Raw genomic sequence first — 14,946 nt, forward strand, 5'->3', positions numbered from 1 at the left:
GTCATTCGTCAGGGCGGAGGAGAGGGCGGCTGGTGTGTTGCCGGCTCCTCTCAGACGGGCGGGCCGAGAGCTGAGGCGGACAGAGCCGGCTGTGGCTCTGGCTGTGCGGGCTTTCGAGAAAGCGGGCCGGCCGGCGATGGCCGTGGCAGGGCTTGTTTTCGAGAAAAGCCTTGTCTCCGTCTGATCTGCTTCACTCCGCAGCCGCAGGGCCCCGTGTGCGGAGCGCCCGGACACTCACAGGCGAGGGTTTCCCAGTGAGGCGGCTCTGACTTATGTGTGTTTCCCTGCCTTTTAATTTGGAAACATGGGAGACACAAGGGATAACTGGTGTTTTAACTAAAACTGAACTGTTGTTAACCACAAACAAACAACTTCAGGTTTTTTTTTCTTTCAAATGTGAGAACTCCAGTCCCCTGAAAGTCTCTTAGCATGACTGTATCAGTGTGGATAGTGGAAACAAAGATTATGTGCCTGAGTATTAGAGGGCTCATGTTGATAGATGTCTTCGTATTAATATAATTGTTATTTTAAGAAGAGAAAAATACACATGTTGGTATCGCTGAATCTGTGCTTGATAAGTTACACTGAGAAAACTTAGTCATGAAAACAACAATCTGTTGTTTTGGTAGGACAAGAACAATCCACAAATCTTTAGAGTCCAAATTTAGATACAAATGTATTACTTGATTGCACTCTAGAAAAAGGTCCCAACTTGGCACTGCTTCCACAGTGGGCTTGTGGAAGCAAGACCATTACAGTGAATTTTCTCCATCTCTGCCTAACACACACATCGTTAAATCATGCCTGAGATTCATGTAGCTATCTGCCTTTACTGTGACTCTCTGAGGCTTACCCAAGTACTGGATTTTTTTTTTTTTTTTTAATCCAACAGTGAAAACCTGTTGTTAAAATTTGACAATACCAGCTTTCAAATAAAATGACAGCTGTAAAATTTGTAGGGGTCTTAAAATCAGAAGCACAAGTTTGTAGCTTATGAAATAGACCAGCTCCATCAGGCTGCTTGGTTCTAACTTTCCTTTGGGATGCACCTCTTCTTTTTAGTACAAGTTTTCCTTTCATTTCATCTTGCTGATTTTAACAGTATATATTTGGGCATATTTTATGCTACCTTAACCACGCATAACTTTGGAATTATTAAATTAATCAAGTAATCATGAATTTAATCACTTGTTTGCAGTCACAAGCAATGTAATGTTATTTCCAACTACATCCGTTCATAATTTACAGTGCATCATTCTGTAGCAACAGTTCAAAAACAGTTTGCCAGTTTCAGTTAAAAAGAAATGCTCAGATCTGTTTTCTTCTTCTTTTCTGTTAGCCCTAATGGCCTTTTTGTTTTTCTGTGCTGTCTTTATTTGTCTGTATTAAGCAGCACCCATAACTGGAGCAGAAAGGTCAGTCATTCCAGAGTCAGAGAAAACAGAGAATAATTTCCAACTGTCTGACATTTCTGTGCACAAATTTAAGAGTTTTTAATCCACGCTCTGTAGCACTGTTTTTTCAGCATAACTCTTAAGTGCTCAAGAGCTTTTTTTAACAAATTTTTCTGAATTTGCCACAATGCTACTCATACTGCTTTAGCCAAGTGTTCTTCAGTAAAACTTTTACATTGACTGACCTGTAAGATTCAAGAGCAACAGGCAGAACATTACAAAAATACTTTGTGGTATGAGTGAAAACAAGCGCACGTGGCACAACTCAGGAAAATTCAGCAGATGCACATTTGGGCATTAGATTAATTTCAGTTTTGATGGAGTAGGGACTATGTACGCTACACTATAAAGAAAAAAAAAATTTACTATTTTTAGTGCTGATATGCAATAATAGCTGTACCCTTGTCTAAGTGCTGGAGAAGAGATGTGCAACCGTCAGGCTATAGCTACATCATGTGATGAAAGAGCTGCCCCACAAGTACTCTTAGTTCCTCTTTTCCTCCTGCCGTTTGCCTGCTCTCCTGCGACAAATGGCTGGTTGGTTAGCACAGTTATTGTCACTTTTTTAAACTTCAACTTACAAATATTTTGGAAGTCTCCTCATGGAGTGCAAAACTGTGACTTTAAATTGTTGTTTGAGTTGTACAAAACATTCCTACAGGATTTTCTGGAGACCTGCTTTTGAATAGATTACTATGAATCAGGCATCATTAGATCTACTTCACAGCCTCCTCAGCAGAAGTTAAAGCCTACCATGTTCTTTTTGAAAATGTTTTTAGTCATACTCCAGCATTTTAGTATTCTTTTCCCCGCCCCCCCCCCAGTTTCCAGGACCAAGAAACAAATACTCCGTGTACAAACCGAGGACCTATGAGCATATATACTCTGCAGGCAATTCTAAACAAAAAGGGTGAGGTGAAATAATGCAACTGTCCCAATTAGGAAAATTTAAATAGAAAAACCCTTCCACACCCAAAGAAGAAAAAAAAAACCAGAGAACCACAATTCTGCTTAAGGCAACCAGACAAACCTCAAATCATTTTGGCAGTCTGTTTGCAATGCGGTATTTTGGCCCGTCTCCGAGAACAACACAGTATGGCCTGAGGGTGGAAACATCTAGTTGTACAAACTATTCTTAACTTGGCTTCATCTCTGAAGAAAATGTATTTTAGAATGATGCATTTTACAAAAATCATTTCACAACATTAGAAACGTGTAACTACTAAAGGCCACTGCTGTGTAGATTCTAACATTTCTCTTTGTGGTTTTGCATGTAATCTCAGTCAGATTCAGTCACATAATCACAACAGCTAAAACTGCAAATGTGCATCTGGAAAAGAAAAAAAAAAGTCACACACAAACGATCATAGAATGATAGGCATGAGATGTTCTGACCCTCCTCCAAATAAGTACTATTTGATATCTGAATTTGAACAAAATAGGCCTTTGAGGGTGACTGGCTGACCCAGCAATGTAAGAACTTACCGCTATAGCACTCTCCCTCTAAACATATAAAAAATACAGTCACGCGAGGTTTTAGGAGACACACACTCCCTGTATATCTGAAAAAGAAAAGGGTTCTGAGCTCATGAGATTTTATAAATACAGTAATAGAATTTCCATTTGCCAGAGAAGGCACAGGCTTCTGCTTAATACCAGCGGTTGTAAAACAGCTGTAGTCGACAGAGTTCAGTCCTTGAGAAATGTTCTGTTCTCCAGGTTTGTAGTATTGAAGAAAAGAGTTAACAACATTGAAGTCTTTGTCCTGACTGAACTGGGGAAGGAAAAAAAAAAAAGAAAAAATGAATTGTGCTGTGTACTACCATGAGAGAACACATACAGTATTTAACTTCACCACAAACAGGAAGTATGCTGCTAAGTCATCCAGTAGGACATTCCCCAGCTTTTAATCCAAAAATTCTATATCATTAGCACAACCACTTTACCACAGAAAACATACCACAATCCTTCCACTACTCTGTTGAGCTGTAAACTTTCTTCAAATTGTCTTGTCTCTCTTACAGATCAGTATCATCACTGCATTCAGTTTTTACTCTCCTGCCCCTTCCTCATTTTTGCAGTTTTAGTTGGAATCTATTTATGTTTAGGAATTTAAAATATCCCAAAATGTATCTTCAGAAGGAAGTCAGTCAGGATTGTTTACAGTGCCTTATCTTAACAGGTAGGAAAATAGGATTACAAGTATTAACTACTAAGGAATGAAAATCAATGAAGAGCATTATTTGCATGTGAATAGATATTCCCTATTGACAAAATAACCTCACTTTCTAAAAAATACTCTGACTACTTAATAAATATTCTTTATTTGCAAACCTAAATCCAGAGAAAATCCACTCACTGATAACATAATTCCAATAAATACTTGTTGGCTAAAGCTTGATTTAATCTAACCCGATAATTTCCTGGCCTGTTAGATGCAATAATTGTACATTCTATAGCGTTTCTGTAAATTAAGTCACAAGAAGTTACTATCATATTTATACAAGATTCGTTAGTGATTTGAAGATAAATTTAAACATCCTATATTAACCATTAAAACAAAGTGATATTTCATGTCACAGTCATGAACAGTATCACAAATGTTGACTAAAAGCACAGCTAATTCTGAACATTTATATAAATAGATTAGGATTACAGCTTCAGCAAGGTTAATTTTCTATGGCTACAGCTATATTTTGTTTTTAACCAGCTGTGAGATGACTGCACAACAGTTCACTTATTAGGCTATAAACTTTTCCATTTTAAGTGTACTTACACATTTCTCCTGTACTTATTTATAGGAAGAGGAAGCTGACAGCTTCCCACTTATTGTTCAAAAAAAGGTTTCATGTTGCATATGTTAGTGAGGTAATTACCTGTGTGGTCACAGCACAGCCATAGTTCAGCTTCACTTACTATGTCTAGCTCTCATTTAAAACCTAAACCACTGGAGCTAGATGAGTATGTCATTATTAAATGATACATTGAAAGTACAAAGTCTCCTTGTCTCAAGGCTCTTTCTTCAGTAACATGACCTATATAAATCCAGAAATAAGATGGATAATGGTTTTAATCTGAAAAAAATCTTTAGTGGTTTTAATTTACTCCAAGCCAGGCTCCCCTAATACTTAGGAATCAAAACATCAATATGCTTTTTATGTTTATATTTTCCAATGTGTTACCTCTTTGTTACAAGTAGCTTCCCTCTTTGAAGCAATTGACTAATTTAGGTGAATTCTGTTTTCACCGTTTTCTAGATTTTGACCACTTAGTTTGTCATTCTAGGTCACAACTAGGTTTATCTTCTCCAAATGATTTTTTACTTTCGGGTTTTAAAAGAACAGTAAGAAAACATCATTCGTGTCCTGTTCATGTTTTCTAGAAACAACACATATATGAAAAAAATTGCATAGGATTACTTCAGAGGATGACGTAAGAAAATAAGTAGGAAGAAATCCCTTTTCTTTATTTTGGGGTTTTCCCAACAGGAAAAACAAAACAAAACAAACAACTGATAGATTAAGTAGTTAATATGCATGGTAATTTATGCTCTTTTTCCCCTTTGCTTTTAAAATACTAATTTGTAGTCTTACCTGGTCCAAGGTGTGGTTATTAGTACAACTGTTATCTAAACTTTGCATCTAGTGGTAATTCCTCAATACTGCTGGCAAGCCTACTGCTTTTTTTTTTTTTTTTGCCTTTTTTTTTTTTCATAGAATAATCATAGTAGTATCATACAGAACTTCTTGGATTAGTACTTCTATTTTTTGACAGCTTTTTATGTGCCAGGACACAACTACTCTATGTGAACAAAAGACAGTTATATATCATACTGAGTTTTCTTCACAACCTGAAAGAATTGGAGATGATCTATGCAAAGAGAGAAAATATGTAGTATTGCTATTAAATACTATCTCTCAGTTTTCAAACATACATTTGATATTACTCATATGTGCTGCCTTACCATTTTTAACAATATAGTGCATCTTTTTTATTTAAGAGTCAGACCCAAAGTTACTGTGGATTTAAAGAGAATATTCAAGGTCTTAGTAAAAGCTACTAAATTTTTACCCTTTTTCTGTCATCTCTAGTATTTTATACACCAAGCATTTATGTACTGTCAGTGCCTGACAGTGTAATGCAGAGAGCGTGTTCTATCATTGCCTGCAGTTTTTCAGAAGGCAAGAGAAAAGGTTTTTCTTCAGAATGTGGCATTTTTTCTCCTCTCAAGTTGCTGGAGGATTCTGTTGTCTGTATTGCACATCTCCCTACAGACTGATGGCTGAGTTGCACAGCTTATCATGCTGTGGTATGTTCCCCACATTGTTTAGAAAAATGTCTTTTGATGTTTCTATCTCACAGCACAATTTACTTCTCAAACATTACTAAACAGTTCAATATAAACTCCTTTTATTTACTGCATGAGTTCCCTTGACCATATTCAGCACTAAAGACCTTTATATTTATCTTGCTTTTCTACATCTTCACAGCTTTTCACAAAAACTAAATACCCTACTGCAGCCATTCTCTAGCAAACCCCTCACACATGCCTCGTAATTACCCTCAGCTGGTCAGAAGAGGACAGAACAGAACTGGTTATTTAATGGTCAGGCTGCTCTACTGGGTAACTTTCCTGTTTTGTTTGTTTTGCTTACAAAGAAAGCTGTATCGTGGACAACTAGCATTTAGAGTTTCTGCAAGTGATATGAAAGCTTAGTAAATAAAGAGTTCTACAGTGCAGGGAATTAATAATTATCAGTGGAATAGTTTTAAATGTATCTCACCGTAGCCTCTACTCCAACAAGTAGGTTTCTGGGTAGAATTACATTCATTGTGATGAAAATATACACGTTTAAGGCATTCGTTAAGATGCTAATTAAGAGCTTTCAGGCAGATGGACAACAATAAGCTTGATTAACGTTAAAGATCATGTTTTAAAAAATCCTTATTTGAGTTGTTTAATGGAAGAATTTTGCAAAAAAAAAACTGATGGAATTTTCACCTATGGTAATTGCTTGTCCAGTTTATTAATAATCGCTTCCCTTGCTAGAAAGAGTGATTTTTCTTTTTTTTTTTTCTTTTTTTTTTTAAATTATTCTTGTCCTTGGATGTAGCACATATCATTTATTGGTGGTATATACTCCATATGGAGGGATTACCATCACCAGGTCTGCATCAAGGTTTTTTTCATAGCTATGTTAGTTCCACTAAAAACTATTTTGGGGACAATGATGTGACACATTTTAAAAGTGTGTCCTTTTACAGGAGCTAACAATGGGATTATTTAAACAGCTTCTTTAAGGGAGGTAAACTAGTTGTATGATGCAATTATTTAGTAGGTAAACTAATACTCTTTTGTTATGTAATTTCTTCATGATATTTAAAGAATTTACGTAGTTAAATATCTTGAAAAGCAGGTATTGCAACTTTGAGGAATGAGAAAAATGACCCTGAGCAGGAATGTATTTGGTGTACTCCCTATGCTGGCTTTGGTTCACTTAATATTTGTGTTTAACTTATAAGATTCTTTAATAACTACCACTGAGATAAACTGTATGTCTAGGTTTTTTTTTTATGGAAAAACCTAACTCTGAAGTCTAATATGCTTCCTTGTCATCTAGAACAGTTCTAGCAAGATGGTATTGTGTGAGGCTTACAGGAAACAAAGTATCTTCTCTTGTTCTACATTTTTTGTTTGTTCTGAATTATTCTTCCTTTTATGTCTGTTAATTCCTTAAATATTGCTAACAATGAACTTAATCGTGAAAAGCAAAGTTCTGGAATATGTTACGTAAATGCTTTGCTTGTCCACTTAGTCTTCTTTAGAAATGAGTGAAGATGGAGAGTGATAAAATAATAACACCAGTGAGAAACAAAATTAACTCCTGTCTTATCCTGCACAGGCACAATTGTGTATTTTCAGTCAGATGAGTAGCCTGAGATGAGTTTGAGGCTCAGCCCAAGATAGAACATTTTTTCACGTGATGAGAATACACATCAGACTTTATTTAGTATAAGAGGAGGTGACTCTTAGGCTGGCGAGTGGTATATATTTCCCTCACTATCCACATGCAAAGTGTATTTGTTCAGCAACCTTAGCAACCTTATGTGATAAAAATTAATAGATTTTTAAAAACCAACCAGTTTTCTGTCAGATTCGTCTACGGAGCTGGTTCACATGTCTGTAACAGCCCTAGCTCTGATTTAAGGAATAGAAGACAAATAATGGCAGTGAGAGATAATCAGACTAAGAGTAATATAATACCAAATCCTCATTATTCTCACCTTTAACTCTCCACTAAAAGTGCTCTGATTCATGAGATGTGATAGTTTATACTGTGACAATTGGCAAGGTTTTTATTCTTTCCTGTCTGCCACATTGACTTGTCTGCACAAAGGTTGGCACAATTCACAGCCATGTGTTTTAAGATCAATTGAAATTGTTCAGAAAGAGAAAGGTGTGTAGACTGGGGGCAAGAGAAGCTTGTCAGCAAGATCGGTATATGTTATTGTCCATTTCTGGGTCAGAACCCTTTGGCATTGGGTTCTCTATTGAATCTTCATTGATGGGAGTATGACTACAAAGCTACCAGAACGAAACACTCTCCTGCATGTACCTCTCTAGAGGAACACGAGCACAAGCATGTGACAGATGCTTGTTCCATTGCTCAGTGCATTATAGGAAGGTGACACAATGCTACGGTGATAAGGACGGTAGGAGAACTGCAAGTTTCTTGTGTAGAATAACGCAGGTTCAGTTTACAGGAATAATTACTACCCAGTTTTTAAAACTTATTTTTCTGGCAATCTTACAATTTCAGATCAAAAATAGTATGGAAAACTGGATTAAACTGTCCAGGGAGAGTACAGCAGGAGGAAAGAGTTAAAGTCCAGAGGAAAGGGCTCTGTAATCTGCGTAGACAGCTGGAAACAGAAGGTGAGACTATCTAAAAGAGTCTCTGAATCAGGAGCAATAAGAGGAAGCTAAGAGAGGGCAATGAGTTAGCTATAAAGTCAGCTGCTAAAGGTGTCTAATGGCATAGGAAAGGTCAGGGTTTCCCAGTTTGGCTAGAAGGTCGTTCTAGACTTCACTGAGCCTGGTTTTACTGCAGTCTAAGGAATGAATGGAACTGGCACAGAGCTCCACAGCCACTGGCTCTGCAGGAATTTGGGGTTCTGTGATCTAAGTCATGCTTATTCCTTGGGGGACTTTAGCTCTCTAAATCCTCCAAAGATTTTTGAGCTTCCCATCCCCTTATTAAGGAAATCCTTTTAGCAACCTGAGGGCACTGGAAGTATGCACAGGTAGGGGACTGTGCAGGTAACAGTTCAGTTCCGAAGTCGTTGCTGTGAAGTTTTTGCTTTACTTTGTCTTTTCTATGTATAGTTCTTATAGTTCTACTAATGAAAAGTTAAAACTTGAAACAACTTCCAAATAATATTTGAACTGTGATTTTACTTTAAAAGGTTAGCATTGCTGTAATTTTTTTGTTTTATTTTGTTTTGTTTCTACCTGTTACCCTTTCCCACCTTCTGGTGCTCCCTTTTGTGTAAAGCAAACATTCATATGACTGTTGTTAAGTGGATTGCAAAAGTGATCTGGGTTAAAATTTACCTTATTTTAAAATGGTTGGTTTTAACTGAGCCTCAGTTCCTTGATCTTGCCTGTCGTCTGGTCTCAGAAATACCCATACTGGTACAAGAGGGAAGATAGGTAGGACAGCAGTGTAAATCCCCCGTCACCATTCAGCTGTCCCTTTGCGGGTATCCAGCTCGCTGCTCTGATCTGGCCCAGCTGCATCTTCTTAGCTCAGACTGCTGAGGAAATTGCTAAATTTTGAGGAACAGCTGTGAGAAGGCCTGTGAAACAGAGCCATGGGAGGTGAAAAAAGCAAAATTGCAGGCTGAGGCAGGCTTGGTGGTGGTTTAATGATTAAAAAGGGAAAATACTAAAGTAGAAACGTGGACTCCTAACTGAGAAGCCTCGGGACTTAATGAAAGGTAGCCATGTTGCAATAGTAAGGCTGTATTGCTGCAGCCCGTGAAGGCTGGTTTTTATCTCCAGACTGTTGCTTGTTTGGCTGGTGAGGATTTTGGGAGTATTTTACTAGCCTGATGAGTGTGGTATTCTTAATGAAGTAACTTACTAAATTGACACTATATTTTATGTGTGCTAATTTCTAAATCACTGCTTCATATTTTTAAGCTGCATATGTGTCTTGTTTGTGCAGTCTCTGTTCGTGGCTGAAGGTGTCTAAAAAAGTGATGCAGCCGGTGAGAGGGAGCTGTGTTTTAGTGCTATCGGCTCGTACTATGTAACTACAGACAGGGATGTGCTTTGACTCACTTACAGAGGAAGTATCAACATACAGTACTTCTGGTTTCATAACAACGGAAGAGCTTTTCTGAATTTAATTCTTTTCAGACACCAGTTTCTATACTGATAAATGTTTTTGTTTATTTCTGGACATTTTTGGATCTTAATGTGATATTGTAAATCCACTGATGTTTTTAGGTTATTCTGTGAGTTCTACATGGTGTTTGTGGTTTTGTTAGTGGTTTGTTTTTTTTTTTACCCTTGTTTAATGAACCTAATATAGCTGTAAAATACTTTTTTTTTTTTTTGAAAGCTTGCATGTAATTCCTAAAACACTAGAGTCTCAGTATGACTCAGATTTCCTTTTTTATTGTTTGTAATCTACTGATTTAATCTTAGTAGAATTTTACTAGTCGGTTAGCCAGTTAAATTAACTCTTGAAATTATATCTCCAAAGTAAATCTGCACTTTAACAAAGGTGTTTCTTTTATTCTATCTGTAATAAGCAAATGCCTGTGCCAAGACAGAGTCTATAAGTAAGAATCTACCTAAAACTTATTGAGAGACTGGTAGTAATACACTGAGCTAAAAACCTGAGATAGTTTCCAAGTGTAGAAAAAATTATAGGAGTTAACTTAGTAAGTTCAAATTCAGTCCTCAAACAATCTGACTATAACAACACTGCAATCAAAGGACGGTGTGGTTATCTGAAAGTACTATGAAACACTGCTTCTTTTTTTTTCCTTTTTCAGAAGAAAGATTTAAAAAACATTGGTAGTTTTCTAAACTTTCTTAAGGGTGGAATTTAATGGTGATGTTTTCTTGTTAGATCCTGAATGATATCTAGGCAGACATGAGTAGGTCTGACAGGGCGTAGCTTGCAAGTGTATTGAAGTTGTTTCTTTAGGAAGAGTTTTCTTGATTTTCTGCATAGAGAGGTATTAGAACATCACAGCCTCTCTGGGCTGTATAAAGCACAGTGTTTCTTGGATTGTTTTTTTACAATAAAAAAACTATACTTATTTCTGTTTGGAAGCTAATTAAGCAGGCTCTGGCTGTAAGCGTGCTCGAACAGGCCAAGGCAGAATAAGTATCTCGATGCACAGCAGTATCCAGCGTTACCTTTGTGTTCCTGAAAAAAACATTAGTCAGCGTATTGCCAATAGCAATGATATCATGTTGCTTAGACTCTGAACTGATTAGTCTGAGATCTTGTGGCTCTCCTTAGTATTGAGGCACACCAAAGCAAGCAAATGCGGTAGTGGAGTGTGCTGTAGGAGCTTTTACAATGCTTCCTTACCTCTTCTAGTGCCTAACTTTTTTTTTTTTTTTCAGTGTCTTACTACATAGATTTTCTTTACAGCAGAAAACCAGTTCAGTAAAACCAGGCTTCGCAGCACGGTACTCCTGTTTTTCTGTGCAGTTTTTGTGAGATGAGTCACTGAATCACTTAATGCAATTACGTAGTCACTTGTTTATGGTTGTATAAACTAAAGTTTAAAATATTTTAACCATATGAATGTTTAGATAAGGGAGATGACAATTTTAAACAACTCCCAGTTTTAACAACTGAGCCATTATTTTAAGTTTCATAATGGGTCCTTTGGTTAATTGGGCGTCTCAGGCTTTACATCAATTACGTCACACTCCCTGAAATCCTCAACAGTACTTTACACAGACTTCAATAATATCTTATTTATTGTTATAGGAGAACTAATCAACTAAACATTCCTCTGCTGCTAAATACAGCCAGCAAGCTGCTTATGAGTCAGGACTCTGGCAGATAATTCTGCTGCATATCAGTGAAAACTTGACTGGCTAGCTGTCATGTTCCTTATGGGAACAAATACCAACTTCTTGCATCTTATTTTTCACATTCTAGGTTCGCATTCCAGTGAGCAATGTTTTCTGTGTTTGCTGAAGTAAGCTTGTGCTTATAAGGGACTAGGAAAAACCCACAACTTCATCGTGCATTCTGGAGCGTAATACATAGTAAGCTTGGAAATTTGCAATGTTATATCCATGGCTGATTAGTAATTAGGCTTTCAAATGTTCATGCATCTAATTTTCATACAGCAGGTAAGAGCTAGTTACTGGATAAACAGAGAGATATCCAAAACTAGAACTATATAATTTTTATAGCAGTTTTGAAAGTCTTTGCATGTCGTTGCAATTTTTTAGCTGGGAAAAGTGCACTGTAAACTCACACTTGTAAATAAAGGTATATCATGTGAATATTAATTAACTGCTTTGTAGAGACGGGAAGTTAGATTCCCTCTATCACAGCAGTTTGGGAATAACTTTCCTGTCAGTTGTTCGTATATCTCCTGTCTACTATCTTTTAATCTTTCAGTATAATGTATACAATAGAAAAGGAACTGCTTGTCAGTCAGCAGCTTGTTAGAATTTGTTAAATTTAATACCAGCTTTGAAAGGCAAGTGATTGCTCAAGTACGTCCAATGCTTACAGTTATTTCTCTGTAATATTTTTATATTTAAAATAAGCTAGCATAATAAGCAGCTTGTTATCGTCTCAGATTAGCGGATCAAGAGTGCTCTGTGTCTAAGCAGCTGTACACTTGACTGAGACAGAGGAAACAATCTTTGCTTATTCCTGACCAGTTGCTCAGACCTTTGTCTTTTACAGTGTGACTGCCCTGGCAGGTAGGTTCTATTAAGCTAATAATCTTTTCACGGAAACAATAAGAAAATCAGAAGTGATTGGCATGTTTAAAAAAAAAAAAAAAAAAAAAGCTATTCCAGAGCACTATCTGGGAGATTGAAATGCCAAGTTGAGTTCAGTTGAGCAGAATGCCGGGGCTGGCCTTTCAGCGCCAAGATGGATGCTCTTATTGCGGGGATGACAGGTACCAGATGCTTCATTCTGAAGATGGGAAAGCTTTTTTGAATCTGATGCATCTTCTCCAAAGCGTGTCATTGCTAGCTTGCATATCCCTTTCTATTCTAGATGCTGCTTGTATTGCTGTGCTTTGACTACTGCTCTTCCCAGTTCAGGCTTCTGTTGACAGTCTGTCAGCACCACTGATTAAACACTGGCACAAAGAGGTTTAGTACTTAGCAGAGCACTTCCTGCGCTTTGCCCCTCTGCGGTCTAGAAACAGTTTGCTATGTCCACACTTCTCTTCCCACTCTAAAGCAATAAAGCAGAATGTATATCAACTTGTTCATTGATAATTCTCAATTCTTTCCACTGTTTAGCTTCACATCTATAGTTCAACTGCAGAATTCAATGCTTTTTGCTGTCCATTCCTGCGTCTTGTTTTTACTAGCGAAGTGTAGGAAACATAACAAATAACTTTTGGAACTAGTAGAATTTAACATCAGCTTCTGGGCTTATGTCTTCTTATTCTGAACTAAAGCTAATGAGGTGTTAGTGATGCACAACAGCCAAGATTATGCTAATCTGGTTTTAGTGACATGAACGGGAGAATTTTGGAGGTTTTTTTTTTTTTAAAAAAAAAAAAACAAGACAAACAACAAATATCCCTTTCAAACAGCTGAACAAAGGAATAGAGGAGTTTGATTCTCTAAAACGAAATATATTAAGAGTATTAACGGTTGCCTAAAACACATTCCTGTCTTGGCAGTTTCTTTTTCTATTTTGCATAAAAAGATGTGCAAAAATTAACCTGAAGTGAAATGTCTGGCTCTAAAACATGTACATTAATTATTAAAAAACATGAAACTGTTAGATTGTAGAATCATTTTGAAGAAAAAAGTGGTCCAGGCAACTAGCATACATAGCATCTTTGGAAATATTTTGTTTGTTTGCTTGTTTTGTAAAAAATGTCTACATAAACAACTATATTGCACTTGTATGTTTTTCTCTTTGGAACTTAAGGTGTGATTCTAATGTAATGGTGATTGTTGGGAAGTTAGTGTCATATGTTACAGGTGTCAAGATTGTTTTGAATCTACTTCATCTTGTTGTACATCTTTTGGTAAAATAAGTCATAACCTCAGGAATTTTATTTCTGTAGCAGTAACTATTCAGAGATTGCCAAAAGAAAATTAGTGGAGGTGCTGAGTTTATGAGTAGCATATCTAGTGCTTTTATCTGTGTTAGATGAATTCAAATTACATACTGTCTAATGTAACTCTTATCAGATGCCTAAGCTGTGGTAGAAATAATTTTTATATTTAATACTTAGAAGTAATTGAATTTTAATGAAATATTAATGAATTTCAATGTTTAGGTATTAAGTTTGCAACAGTGCTTGTCTATGTGTCAGCTTACTTTTGTAGCTCTGTACATTTTGTTAATGAATTTGAGAGTTCTAAAGAATGACACTCTTCAGTTTAAAAATGCAACTTAAGATCTCGCGAGTATTTGTTCCACCTCATTGGTACTTTCTTCCAATATGCAGTGACTGCCAGATTCTCAGAAAAAAAATGAAAATTTTAATGAGGCGTTGTTGGCTTAAAGATTCACTGCTAGACATTTGTTTGTAGGAGGAATTATAGAATGGCTTCGGTTGGAAGGGATCTTTAAAGGTCATCTACTCCAACCCTCCGTCAAGGAGCAGGGACATCTCCAACCAGACCAGGTTGCTCAGAGCCCCGTCCAACCTGGCCTTGAATGTTTCCAGGGATGGGGCATCCACCGCCTCTCTGGGCAACCTGTGCCAGTGTTCCACCACCTTCAGTCTTCCTTTATGTCTAATCTACATCTGTCTCCTTCTAGTTTAAAACCATTACCTGTTGTCCTGTTGCAACAGGCCCTGCTAAAAAGTTTCTCCTCATGTTTCTTATAGGTCCCCTTCAGGTACTGAAAGGCTGCAGTAAGGTCTCCCCGGAGCCTCCTCTTCTCCAGGCTGAACAGCCCCAACTCTCTTAGCCTTTCTTCATAGCAGAGGTGCTCCAGCCCTCTGATCATCTTCATGGCCTCCTCTGGACCCACTCCAACAGGTCCACATGCTCTTTATGTTGGGGGCTTCAGAGCTGGATGCAGTACTGCAGGTGGGGTCTCACGAGAGTGGAGTAGAGGGGCAGAATCCCCTCCCTTGACCTGCTGGCCATGCTTCTTTTGATGCAACCCGGGATGTGGTTGGCCTTCTGGGCTGTGACCGCACATTGTTGGCTTGTGTCTAGCTTTTTGTCCACCAGTATCCTCAAGTCCTTCTCCACAGTATGTATAGTATATATTCTATACAG

The sequence above is a fragment of the Chlamydotis macqueenii genome, chromosome 11 (assembly GCF_036417535.1).
Source record: "Chlamydotis macqueenii isolate bChlMac1 chromosome 11, bChlMac1.mat, whole genome shotgun sequence".
Taxonomy (NCBI): Eukaryota; Metazoa; Chordata; class Aves; order Otidiformes; family Otididae; genus Chlamydotis; species Chlamydotis macqueenii.